Source organism: Mixophyes fleayi, chromosome 1, assembly GCF_038048845.1.
Source record: "Mixophyes fleayi isolate aMixFle1 chromosome 1, aMixFle1.hap1, whole genome shotgun sequence".
Lineage (NCBI taxonomy): Eukaryota > Metazoa > Chordata > Amphibia > Anura > Limnodynastidae > Mixophyes > Mixophyes fleayi.
Window position 1 is genome coordinate 110,939,627 of NC_134402.1, and position 12,159 is coordinate 110,951,785.

At 41.6% G+C, this 12,159-nt stretch overlaps 1 long non-coding RNA gene across 1 annotated transcript; it reads right to left on the reverse strand.

Annotated features, from left to right (window-relative positions):
* Positions 1–1,326: 1,326 nt before the first annotated feature.
* On the reverse strand, positions 1,327–11,633 carry LOC142141192 (uncharacterized). The gene is made up of 4 exons (XR_012688626.1): positions 11,560–11,633; positions 5,183–5,263; positions 3,662–3,747; positions 1,327–2,244 (listed from the first exon to the last, which is right to left on the reverse strand). It is a non-coding gene; the product is annotated as an uncharacterized LOC142141192 (long non-coding RNA).
* Between the last annotated feature and the right edge of the window lie 526 nt (positions 11,634–12,159).

Consider the following 12,159-nt stretch of genomic DNA (forward strand, 5'->3'; position numbering starts at 1 on the left):
TAACTTGGGCTTTTTGGATTTTACATGCCCGGTACTACGAGATTGGGCATTGTGCTTGGAAGACGACGTTGATGGCATTTCATCGTCTATGTCATGACTAGTGGCAGCAGCTTCAGCATTAGGAGGAAGTGGGTCTTGATCTTTCCCTACTTTATCCTCTAAATTTTTGGTCTCCATTATATGTAGCACAAGATACTGCAGAATGTGTGAACTTGGTAATATTGCAGTACCAATGGACTTATACTGCTGGATTGGTTTTGCAAATTTGGTTATAATTACTTTTTTTTTTTTTTTTTTAATTTTTTTTTATAACTTTTTTATTATTTTTTAAAAACTTGGGAATAATGGGGAAATAACTATGCCCTTAGAAGCACAGAGCACAGGACACAGCACCACTGGACTGAACAGGACACAGCACAGGACCCAGCAGCACCACTGAACTCAGCAGGACAGAGCACAGGACACAGCACCACTGGACTGAGCACAGCACAGCACAGCACAGAACTGAACTGAACAGCACGAGATATAGCAGGACAGAGGACCACCTAACACACCCTCCCTCTACCCTGATCAATGCCCGAGTGAAGATGGCGGCGACTAGCGGGGAATTTATAGGATCCGAGTATCGCGAGATCCGACAACGGGATTATGAGTCAGAGCCTCAGTTTCAGATTTGAATTTGGCGCCAATACCCGGATCTGTCTCGGATCCAACTCGGATCTGCAACGTTCGGGTGGGCTCGGATTTCATAAATCCGAGTGCGCTCATCTCTAATTATTACCGATTAGACTGACTCCTGATTCTGTTTAACGCTGACTTCATATTAAATGTTCACTGTCTGCACTGCTGTGACTCTGCCGCTGTACCTTGCATCAGAAAATCTGTCAATGCTGCCCTGGATTTCATGAGTCGGAAGATATGCTTATTATTCTTAGACTCTGTTTAATGCTGATAAAAAGTCTCATTTGCATCCTGCCTGCTGCTTGCACTGCAGATGGCTCTGGTGATGTACTTCTGTTGTAGATTTACCATTCACCAATCCTGTACCAGAATAATCATGGCTGCTTCAGTTGTAGTGAATTATTATATGCATATTCTACTCTTCAGAACGTTGATGTATATATATATACTATATGTGGACATTACTATTTTGTTGGAAAACTGGATTGCTACTAAAGATTGTGCTATTTTCTTTCTCTCTTTGAACACTCTAGCTATTTGGAAGATTGACATCACATATTATATATAACAAGACTGTTGTCTTTCTTGATCAATTCCACAATTCCAAACCTCAGACCAGGTCTGCAGTTCCTTTATATTGCTAAATGTATCATTGCGTACATTTGCTGTATCTACAGAGAGTTTACAGCTACTGGGATTTGATCTTGGATATACATTGACATAGTTCTGACATATACACTCAGTGGTCAATTTATTATTTTCTAGTACAGGGTAGGACCCCCATTTTCCCTTTAACAGCCTGAATGGAATGGATTTAACAAAGTGCTGAAAACATTCCTTAAAGATTCTGGTCCATGTTGGCATCACACAGTTGGTGCAGATTTATCGGCTGCACATTCATACTGAGAATCTCCCTTTCCACCACATCCAAAACGTGCTTCATTATATTGAGATCTGGTGATTATGGAGGCCATTGGAGTACAGCAAACTCATTGTCATGTTTGTGGAACCAACTATAAATTACGTATACTTTGTGATATTTGGTGCGTTATCCTGCTGGAAGTAGTCATTAGAAGATGGGTAGACTGTGGCCATAAAGGAATGCAACAATACTGAGATAGGCAGTGGCATTTAAACTATGCTTATCGGTATTAAGGTGCCTAATGTGTGCCAAGAATACATTCCCCACACCATTACACCACCATCAGCCTGTTCAGTTGACACAAGGCAGGATGTATCCATGGATTCAAGTAATATACGCCAAATTCTGACTCTGTCATCTGCATGTTGCAGCAAAAATCGAGATTCGCCAGACCAGGAGACGGTTTTTCAAACTTCAACTGTCCAGTTTTGGTGAGCCTGTGCTCACTGCTGCCTCAGTTCCTTGTTCTTAGCTAACAGGAGTGGAACCTGGTGGGGTTTTCTGTTACTTTAGTCCATCCACTTCAAGGTTTAACTTGCTGTGTATTCAGAGACGCTCTTCTGCATACCACTGTTGTAACGCATTGCTGATTAACAGTCTGGCCATTCTCCTCTGACCTCTCTCATTACGTACTTCATTAGCTGGAAAGATAATGACAAAGAAATTATTACAAATAAACTGTCACAATAAAATTATGCAACAAATACTGTCTCCTCTGCATTTAAACATTGATAGATCTCATGTAATAATAAGCTATAGGGGGGTATTCAACTAAGACGCAGATCGTGCTTACACGCGGCTGTGCACATAAAGTGCCAAAACGGTACCACGACATCACGGATTTCACTTCGCACCTCATAGGGTTATGAAGGGAAATCCATGATGTTATGGTAATGGGAAGTGTGCAGCCCCGTGTAACCGCGATCTGCCGTCTTAATTGAATACCCCCCATAGTGTGCTGTGTCATAGTTTACCACACTTACTGTAATAGTGGTGGAATTATTACTTATTAATGGTTATTTATATGGTGCCTGCCAGTGCTGGAAGAGGGGCGGTATGTGATATGATATACCGTATTCTCCCCACTTCATTTAAGATGCACACATGCTCTGGTGCCCTTGCAGCGCATGTGTGTATAACACTTGCACCTGTGGATGTATGATCCATTCCCCCCCTGTCTTACCCTATGTTTATTTGTGTCTGTCCTCCCTGTTCTCCTTATGTGTATCTGTGTCCGTCCTTCCTGCCCTCCCTACGTGTCCGTCCTTCCTGCCCTCCTTAAGTGTATCTCTGTCTGTCCTCCCTGCCCTCCCTATGTGTGTCTGTGTCCGTCCTCCCTGCTCTCACTATGTGTATCTGAGTCCATCTTCCCTGCCCTCATGTGTGTCTGTGACTGGCAAGTCACATGGTACGCGCAACACATGATAGGAGCCATCCCATGCGTGCAGCCTGCAAGAGAGGCAGACGGAGGATCCACCTCTCCTGCACAGCGCAGCTGATAGAAGGTAAGTGTGAGGGAAGGAGGGGGGGGGGTTATTTTCTTAAGTTTGTCATAATGTAATGAGAGGAGGAGGGTTATTTTAATATAATGAGGGAAGGGGGGATGCTTAAAAGTAATGAGGGAACAGGGTTGTTTGTTTGAATGTAATGAGGGAAGGGGTGGGTTTGTCTTAATGTAATGAGGTTGAGAGGTGGCCTATTCAATGGAGGACTGTGGGTGGAGTCTAAGTTTGGGGAGAATGAGGGCGATTTATTAAATGTGATTATTAAATATTTAATGTTGGGGATAGTTGAGAGAAATAGGTATATTTATTAAATGTAAATGCTATTACTTTATTACCAGGGATGTTTGGAGGGAGTGAAATTGATTTACTTATTAAGTGGGAATACTGTTTAATTTTGGGGCAGGTTGGGGGAAATATGGCTATTAACTGTGAATGCTATTAAATTAACGGGCTGGCTGGAGGGAAATAGGTCTATTTATTAAGTGTGAATACTGTTCATTTTATTTAATTTAATAGGGCTGGTTGCAGGGACGACTTTCTATATTTCATATACCTCTCTTTTTTCCAAATAGGGCACCAAGATTCCAGAATCCAGATAGACAGTGCCTGAGCTCTACCAGCAGCTGCAGGTAGAGAAAACTGGAAGAACAAGTAAGGTGACATATTAATAAAAGCAAACAGCTATTTTTTCTTTATAAGTGGGCTAACATTTTACTTTGTCTCAGCTGATGTCAGAACCCTAAATTTAGTATTATGTCCTATATTTAGTCTTATGTCATTGTGGCTTAAAAGAAAACATCATTATAGCCTTGCATTATTTAATATGTTTTACATTATACTATAAAAATGAATCTAAAATTTACTGTACACTATGAAAATCCCCAAAAGTTCCTGGGGACCTAGACAGCCCCCAGTCTTTCATTTCAAATTTACGTACCTGCACTTTTAATTCCCACTTCGACCACTGCCAACTTATTATGCAGCGCTTTACAGAGGATATTTAATCATTCATATTCTATAATTTTGAAGTAAACTAATGTTGGCACTAACTACATTAAAGTAGTCAATGGCAGGATCATTGAAGAGTCAATTTTTTCTTATTTCTAGACCATTTTCCTGTTTAATGCAGTAAAATATACATTACATTAATTTAAATATATTATCAAAAAGTGTGCTGACCACCCACAAAAAAAATGCCTTGACAAATCAAAATTCCCAAATGCAGAAAAATATGTGGTATTTTTACTAATTCTATGGTATGCTGTTTTTTGCAGGTAAGAATTTTATCACTTGCCTTTGTAGTGTAAGGTTGTTGGGAGGTTAATTCCAGTCACTGATCACATGTCCCTTTTACCATATATATTCAGTTTATATAGGCTAGACTGTATAGCCAGTGTCTGTTTGCTCTAAGTCTGTGTTTTGTTACAAGTGTGTATGCATACTTCAACATAAAAGTTACTCAGGAGTTCAACAGGAGGTGAACACTTTACATGAAAACACTTCTACAGGAGGACAACATTCAACACTCTACTGTGTGTTCCTACCTGGGCTGCCATCAGAGATTGTGGGGCCCAGTAGAAAACAAAAGGCAGGCCCCCCACCCCCTCCTTGACCATTCACCCAACCCTCCTTGGGCTGGTACATGCAGCAATTAACCGTAGAGCCATAGCACCCGGAACAACCATATACCCCCCACACTTCCCCACATGCCTTTCAGATCTTTACCATACATTTATATATTGCCTCTAACTACTATTTGATAATAAATTGTTGGCAATTCCTTCCCCAACACATATTAGGAACAAATATTCTAAATGACATTGGCCTTATTTTAACGATAAATATGCATATACAAGACCAACCCTAGGGGGTATAAATACTAAACTGCAATTTTGAAAAAATGGAGATATTGCCTATAGCGACTGTACCCAGTACCTTCTAGGATTCGTACAGTCACTCAGGCAAATGCAGTTAGAAAAGTGCAACAGTACATTTATTGTAATAAAATCACTAGATTATTATGTACACACAGTAAATAAATGTCAGGCAGGTTTACCACATATCTGTCTCTTACCCCACTAGTTTAAGGAGCTACAGTCACCTGGATATCCTGACTTGACGACCCATGGATCTCTCTCAGCTGCATATGTAGACTCTAGTAGAGAACGACAACTCAAAAATCAGATCTTGCACCGTCTATGAATGAAATCCCAGAATGAACACCCCCTCCCCCCTGGAGTGGCTCCTTATATCTAGGGTCAAATTTCCACAGTGTTTTCCCCTCCCTGGCTCTATTCTTCTTTACCATTGGTCAGTGGTGGACTTGGGGTGGGGGGGGGGTTGGAGAGGGGAGTGAAGATGAGCTGTCCTTCCACAGAACCTCCCCTGCTAGATGGCCTGTCTGGATTAGTCTTCTGAGAACAATGGACACTAATTAGTTTAGTCCTGCCAGTATCTTTCAACCCGATCCCTACCCATAACCCCCTGCTTCACTTTAAAGACAATGAATAACAACCTCACTGCCACATCATCAATATACAATACAAAATATACATATTTACACTGAGCTACAATGTCCCTTTAGCCACATGTAATTAGACACTGCAGTGCTATTCAATTGAGCTGGGAAACAAAAGCAAGGGCTATAAAAAGTACATGATATAATCCACATTATGTGAGAAACGTGAATCAAGCTGGCTATGGTGTTATCAAACTCGTTTCGTCACAACGACCAATCAGCTTCTGCTGTCACTTTGTAGAACGTACTAAACAAATGATAACTAGGGGCCTGATTCATTAAGGATCTTAACTGAAGAAACTTCTTATTTCAGTCTCCTGGACAAAACCATGTTGCAATGCAAGGGGTGCAAATTAGCATTCTGTTTTTTCACATAAGTTAAATATTGACTGTTTTTTCATGTAGCACACAAATACTTGATAGCTTATTTCTACAATGAAATTTAAAGTTGATATTTGTGTGCTACATGAAAAAACAGTCAGTATGTAACTTATGTGCAAAACAGAATGCTAATTTGCACCCCTTGCATTGTAACATGGTTTTGTCCAGGAGACTGAAATAAAAAGTTTCTTTAGTTAAGCTCCTTAATGAATCAGACCCTAGAATCTGATTGGTTGCTGTAGGCAACATCTCCACTTTTTCAAACCTGCAATTTAGTAAATATACCCCTAGGTGTGTGTTGATAAACACCGGTGCCTCTTAAATGGATTTGCCTCCTCCATATCTCTCCCCAAAATCAATGCACACACTCTGATTCAAGTCACACTCTGCCCTGAGCTGCTCACAGCAATGAAAGTGATAACTGGAGTCCCATCATCCCTCACGGCATAACTGGCCTCATTACTCAATGAACAAAATTTATTAGCAAATTTATTTATTTATTTATTATTCAGCTATTTTGGAGACAGGGCTGCCATCAGCTTTCCACTACCGGGCCAGTGAGAAGAACTTGCTGCCACGGAATCAATGGTGGACCCCCTGGTGCCTCCAGGCCCCTACATTAGTACTCCCTGTGACCCTGGTTCCTGTTACCCTCTACCTCATGTACTGCCTGGACACTCCCAAATAAACTGTTTGCAAAATATGCTCCATTATCATAATGATTTTGATTTTTGTTTGTGACCTCTACTACAAACCACACTTACATCTCACTTGTGCTTATTTTCTGATTTCAACAACAGATTACTAATAACCTTCACACTTTCTAATTATTGCTCTCTGCTATGACTTAAGCTGGGTACACACTACAGAAATTTCAACCAACTTTTTATGCCGAGCGATTTTACATGCGATTGATGGTCCGATCGCTCGGTCCATGGACTGCATACACACTAGCCTTGTTTAGGACGAAAAAAGGGAAGAGCGGATGTCCCTTTAGCGACTTTTTACAACCATGTTGTCGTGAGCAATGACTGTAATTTCGTACTCACTGTTGTGGATCGGTCAGAAGTTTATACACACTACACAATGGAAACGAGATTGGAACGAAAATATTAAACGGTACGACCGACCAAATGAGGCGACAATCGTCCATTTGGGCAGACTTTCGACCGTCGTGTCACTACACACACTTACCCGACTTTTGAACGAGCGGTCGTATATCAGCTGATTTAGCCGATTATTGGATGAAAACTGTGTAGTGTGTACCCAGCTTAACTCCACCTGCCATCTCTACTTAACATTTTTCTTATTTAGTACTGCCCCTCATCTGCCATGTACTGGCAATAAACTTGAATCTATTTACAACCTATCCCTCTCTCATTGCTTCAGTCTCTTTGCCATATCTGATACCTGGCTCCCTCCCTCTGACACTGTTCCCCTGCAGCTGTCTGCTATGGAGGTGTCTCCTTCACCTACACTCCTCGACTTGGTGACTGACTGCTGGAGTAGGTTTCCTACTGTCCCGATTGCACCTACCGTGTTATCACCACTGAACCCTCCCTTTCTTTTTCCTCCTGTAAAGTCCACATGATACTTAATTTTTCTCCACTTCACCTCCACATTGCTGTCATCTATTGTCCCAGGCCTAGTTTCCCAATTCCTTTACTACTTCGCTGTCTGTCTTTTTTACTTAATTTACTTTAATTTCCACTGACCTACCTCTTATTCTAGATTACAACACATTATAGCTTTACAGCTGTCTCTAAACTCTTCACGCATACTTCCTCTTGTAATTTCTCCAAGTTTACATTATCTCCAACCCATCTTGATTAACACTCCCTGGACCCTGTGTTCTTCCATCTCCAGCTTCTCAGACTCACTTCCTGATCTCTGACCACAACCATCCTGCAGCACCACCTGCACCCAATCTGTGTACCTGCAGGGGCACCTAAACCTAAAAAGCATTGACATGATCCTCTCTATTTCTATCCTGTCCTACCCTAATACTACAGTCTCTTTCAACAAGACTACACATACCACAGCCCTAGGCGAGGCAGCTCCAGCCACCCCACCCCATCTCCAACTATCTAAACCCCAACACAGGCACATCAAACAGACCCATCACCTGCAAAAATGCCCTGTTACTGCTGAACGCCAATGGAAAAAATCTCACTCCAACACTGCATCCTCTATTAAAAAAATGTTTTTCTTACAATACTGACGTTTTTTTCCCATGTAAACCTACTTTAGATCTTTTATATCCACCCAGACGACCAAACCATGTCACCGTTTTGCTACCACCATCTCACTTCTCCGACCAAACCATCCTCCCCTTTTTGCTCATAACTTTGCCAACTACTTCAAATGCACAACCACACATCCCTTCAAGAAATCTCTTCTCACCAGATCGATCACCCCCCGGACCCAACTCAACCACTGACCTACCCACCCGCAGTGTTTTTTGTCCTGCTACTGAATACAAAGTTCTCACATTCCTATCTTCCTCCTCTCCCATACCTGTCCCCTCAATCCTGTCATCAACTCCTCCACACCTTTCTCTCCGATGCTTGATGGCATCTAGCTCACCTCTTCAACCTGTCCCTCTTCACTGTCACCTTCTCTTCCATTTTCAAACATGCTCTCATTTCCTACCCTCAAGAAACTATCTCTTGTCCCTACCTTTTTCTCCAGCTACCACCCCATTTCTCTTCTCCCCTTTGCTCCTAATTACTTGAGCAGTGTGCATGCAATCGCCTCACCTACTTTCTCTCCACTCTCTTCTCGACTCACTGTAAACAACCCTTTACACTCCACTGAGACTGCCCTAACTAAAATGACCAATGAGCTACGCATGGCTAAGTCGAAGGGTCAGTTCTCCCTACTAATCCTTGTTGACCTTGCTGTCATTTCTGATACAGTAGAAAAATCCTCTTCTCCTGGTCAACTTTTACTCCGTTGGCTTTCACAGCACTGTTCTCTCCTGGTAAACATCCTATGTTTCTGAATGCTCATTCAGTGTCTCTACTATTGATGCATACTCTCCTCCACTCCCTCTATCTCTTAGGGTTCCTCAAGGCTCTGATCTCGGCCCTCTGCTTTTCTTTTTTTTTTTTGGGACTGATTATTTAGATCATTAAAGTCATAACAAGATAATAATACAGAAACATAAATAGTGATTTTATAAACTGGACAACTTAGTAACAGAGGTGATATTGGCACAATCAGATTAGATAGCATAAACCAGAGAGTGTAAACTATGGTGTGAACTAACAATGCTGATTTTGATTTTTGTTTCAGGGAGGGTGTTGGGAACAGGGAATGATGGGGTGTAAGGGTGGAAAGTGGAGAGGGGGCTGTAATCACAAAGGTGTAAAACCTCGGAAAGGTGGTTTAGTCAACAGGCTTTAGGGACCAGTACATAAATGGTAGTGGGCATAGAGCTGATTTACAAGTTTAGCAGAGGTTGATTATGGAAAGAGGTCCAAGGAGCCCATACACAGGAGTTTCTCAGGATGCAAGTAATGTGCTCCATTTGATATATGTGCCAGACTCTGAAGGTTTAGGATTTTTCCGTGAAGTAGCCAACTGACACATTACTGAGCTTATGCTGTGTCTGAGCAGCCTGTGGGTATGCCTGAGGAAGGCTGAAATTGGCAAGGGGAACAACATGTGTTTAGGTCATGGGGCACCCTCCTCTTTTATAAATTATTTGTTCATTCAGTAATGCTTTTCTTCTTTTAATACAAATCATATTATAAACTTTAATAAATAGAGTATTACAAGTACATTAAACAGCGTACATTTATTGATCTATGAATAATCTACAATGAAGAATATGTATTCTTTGCAATAACATTTTTAGCAAATTAATTTGGTGAGAAGTATAGAAGAGAAAAAAATGCCCCCTTCATAACACTGTGCTCCCTTTTTCGTCACTTTTGTCTCTTCATCACACTGTGCCCTCCTATATCACCCCACTGTTTCACCCCTGCAGCATCACCGACCTCCCTGTTTCACTGCTTCGGCATCGACCCTCCTGTTTCAACCCTGCAGGATCCCACTCCTCTTCAGTTTGTCCCCTGTAGCATCCCCCTCCTCCTCAATGTTTCAGATCCGCAGCATCACCCCCCCCCCCTCACTGTTTCTTCCCTGCAGCATCCCCCCTCCTGAATTTTTTTCAGGAGGAGGGAATGGTCTTTTCCTCTTCTCTTCCTATTCTGTCTTCACTTCGGCGCCCTCCTCTGTGCAGGTCCTCAATGATAGTGTTGAGGAGCGATGACGTCACTCCCAACACTGTCAGTGAGCATGGAGTACAGAGGAGGGCGCAGCAGCAAGGTATTTTTTTTTGTAGCAGGGCCGGTGGACAGTGGGGAACAGTGGGGAAGGTATGGCGCTCCGCCGCCTTGCTTACCCCGTCTTCCACCAGCCCTGCACACAGATCTACCTCTCTCCTCGCTTTTATCCCATGTGTCCAATTGCCTAACTGCTATTTCTACCCTGATGTTTCAATGCCACCTAATGCCCAGAATGCACAAAACAGAGCTCATCATCTAGCCCCCTCTTATTGTTACAACCCCTCATCTAGTCTCCCTAATGGTTGACAATATCGCTGTCTCCCCAAGCTCGCTACATTGGTTTCATCCTTGACTCCGCCCTGTGCTTAACTCCATACATCCAGTACCTTGTGATGTCTTGTTGTCTCCTCCAAAACATTGCAAGAATATGTTCTTTATTCACTAAGGAAAACCCTTTTCCATTCTCTCATTATCTCTCATCTTGACTACTGCAACCCCCTACTATCAGGGCTTCCCTCACCAGTCTTTCCCCTCTACAATCCGTCCAAAATACCTCTTCATCATCTTGCTACTCAACATTCACTGAACCACTATGCAAATCCCTGCACTGGTCCCCCTTTCACTCCAGAATTCAATACAAGCTTCTCACCACACCTTCAAAGCCTTTACCAATTCTTCCCCTTCATACACCTCTGACTGCATCATAAGATACACCACTCTCACCCTCTTCAATCTGTCGCACTTCCTCTTATTCCTGCCTCCAAGATTCCTCCCATGCTGCTCCTACCCCATCTGACCAGACCCTCCCTCAACCTTCAGACTTTCAAGCGCTTTTTTAAAACCCAACTCTCAACTATAGCCTATCCTACCCCCTCCTGATGCTATTCCCTCTGAATGTTCTTCTACCAGCTACAGTCCCATCCCACTAGCCCCTATTGTCTTGGCACCACCCAAGGCTGTAAGCTCTCACAAGCAGGGCCCTCTTTATTCTTTGTCTCACACTTGCACCTATTCTGTCAACCTTGTCTGTAGCTGTTCTTTTTTTTGTAGCATTTTGGATGATTTGTAACTCTGACTTTATGGCACTGTAGAGTTCTGATTATTCAGGTTAATGATGCTTCTAATGTTTTTTTTTTTTTTTTTCTAAAACTGTTCCAGGTTCCAGGTCCAGGTCTAGGGTATAATATCCAAAGCGAAAACAAAGTGTTCTTCATAAACAAGTGAAAAAAAAAAGTCCATATAAGTATTTACACTTACCCCTAGTAAGGACTTTTTTTTTTGCATGAAATCAAATCTCTTTCAGCTTTATATTCCAGTTAAAAAAGCTTTTATTCTGAAACATGGAATCTTAATGTTGGAATTGAGCCATATTATTAAAAAAGTAAGGAATAAACTCACATATTCTGAGAATAGTCACAGCATAGATCTAAATAGCTTTTAATGCCACATTGCTTCACCAGAATTTAATCAAGGTCTACCACATTTGGGATCCATGGTTTAATTATGTCCACTGCAGAACCCTCTTTGAACAACATAAACTAATTGTTTACTTTCAATTTATTTCAATAATGAATATTCTTTACTAATACTGATATATTGAATGTTCATATAACTTCATCTGTACATTTTATAAAAAGCCATATTGTTAAAATTTTGGCTTTTTCCTTTCCTGTACCTTCCCTATTCCTCATCCCCTCTCATTGTAACATTAATACAATTTCAGCAAAAGAAAACTTTAAAAGATCTGCAGCGTTGATTAAATTGTGTGTCTGTGTTACACCTAAATGCCCATTTATAAAGCATAGCTATTGGACACATGCTTTAATGTCTAGTCTTCTCAAGACAGTCAAAACCTAA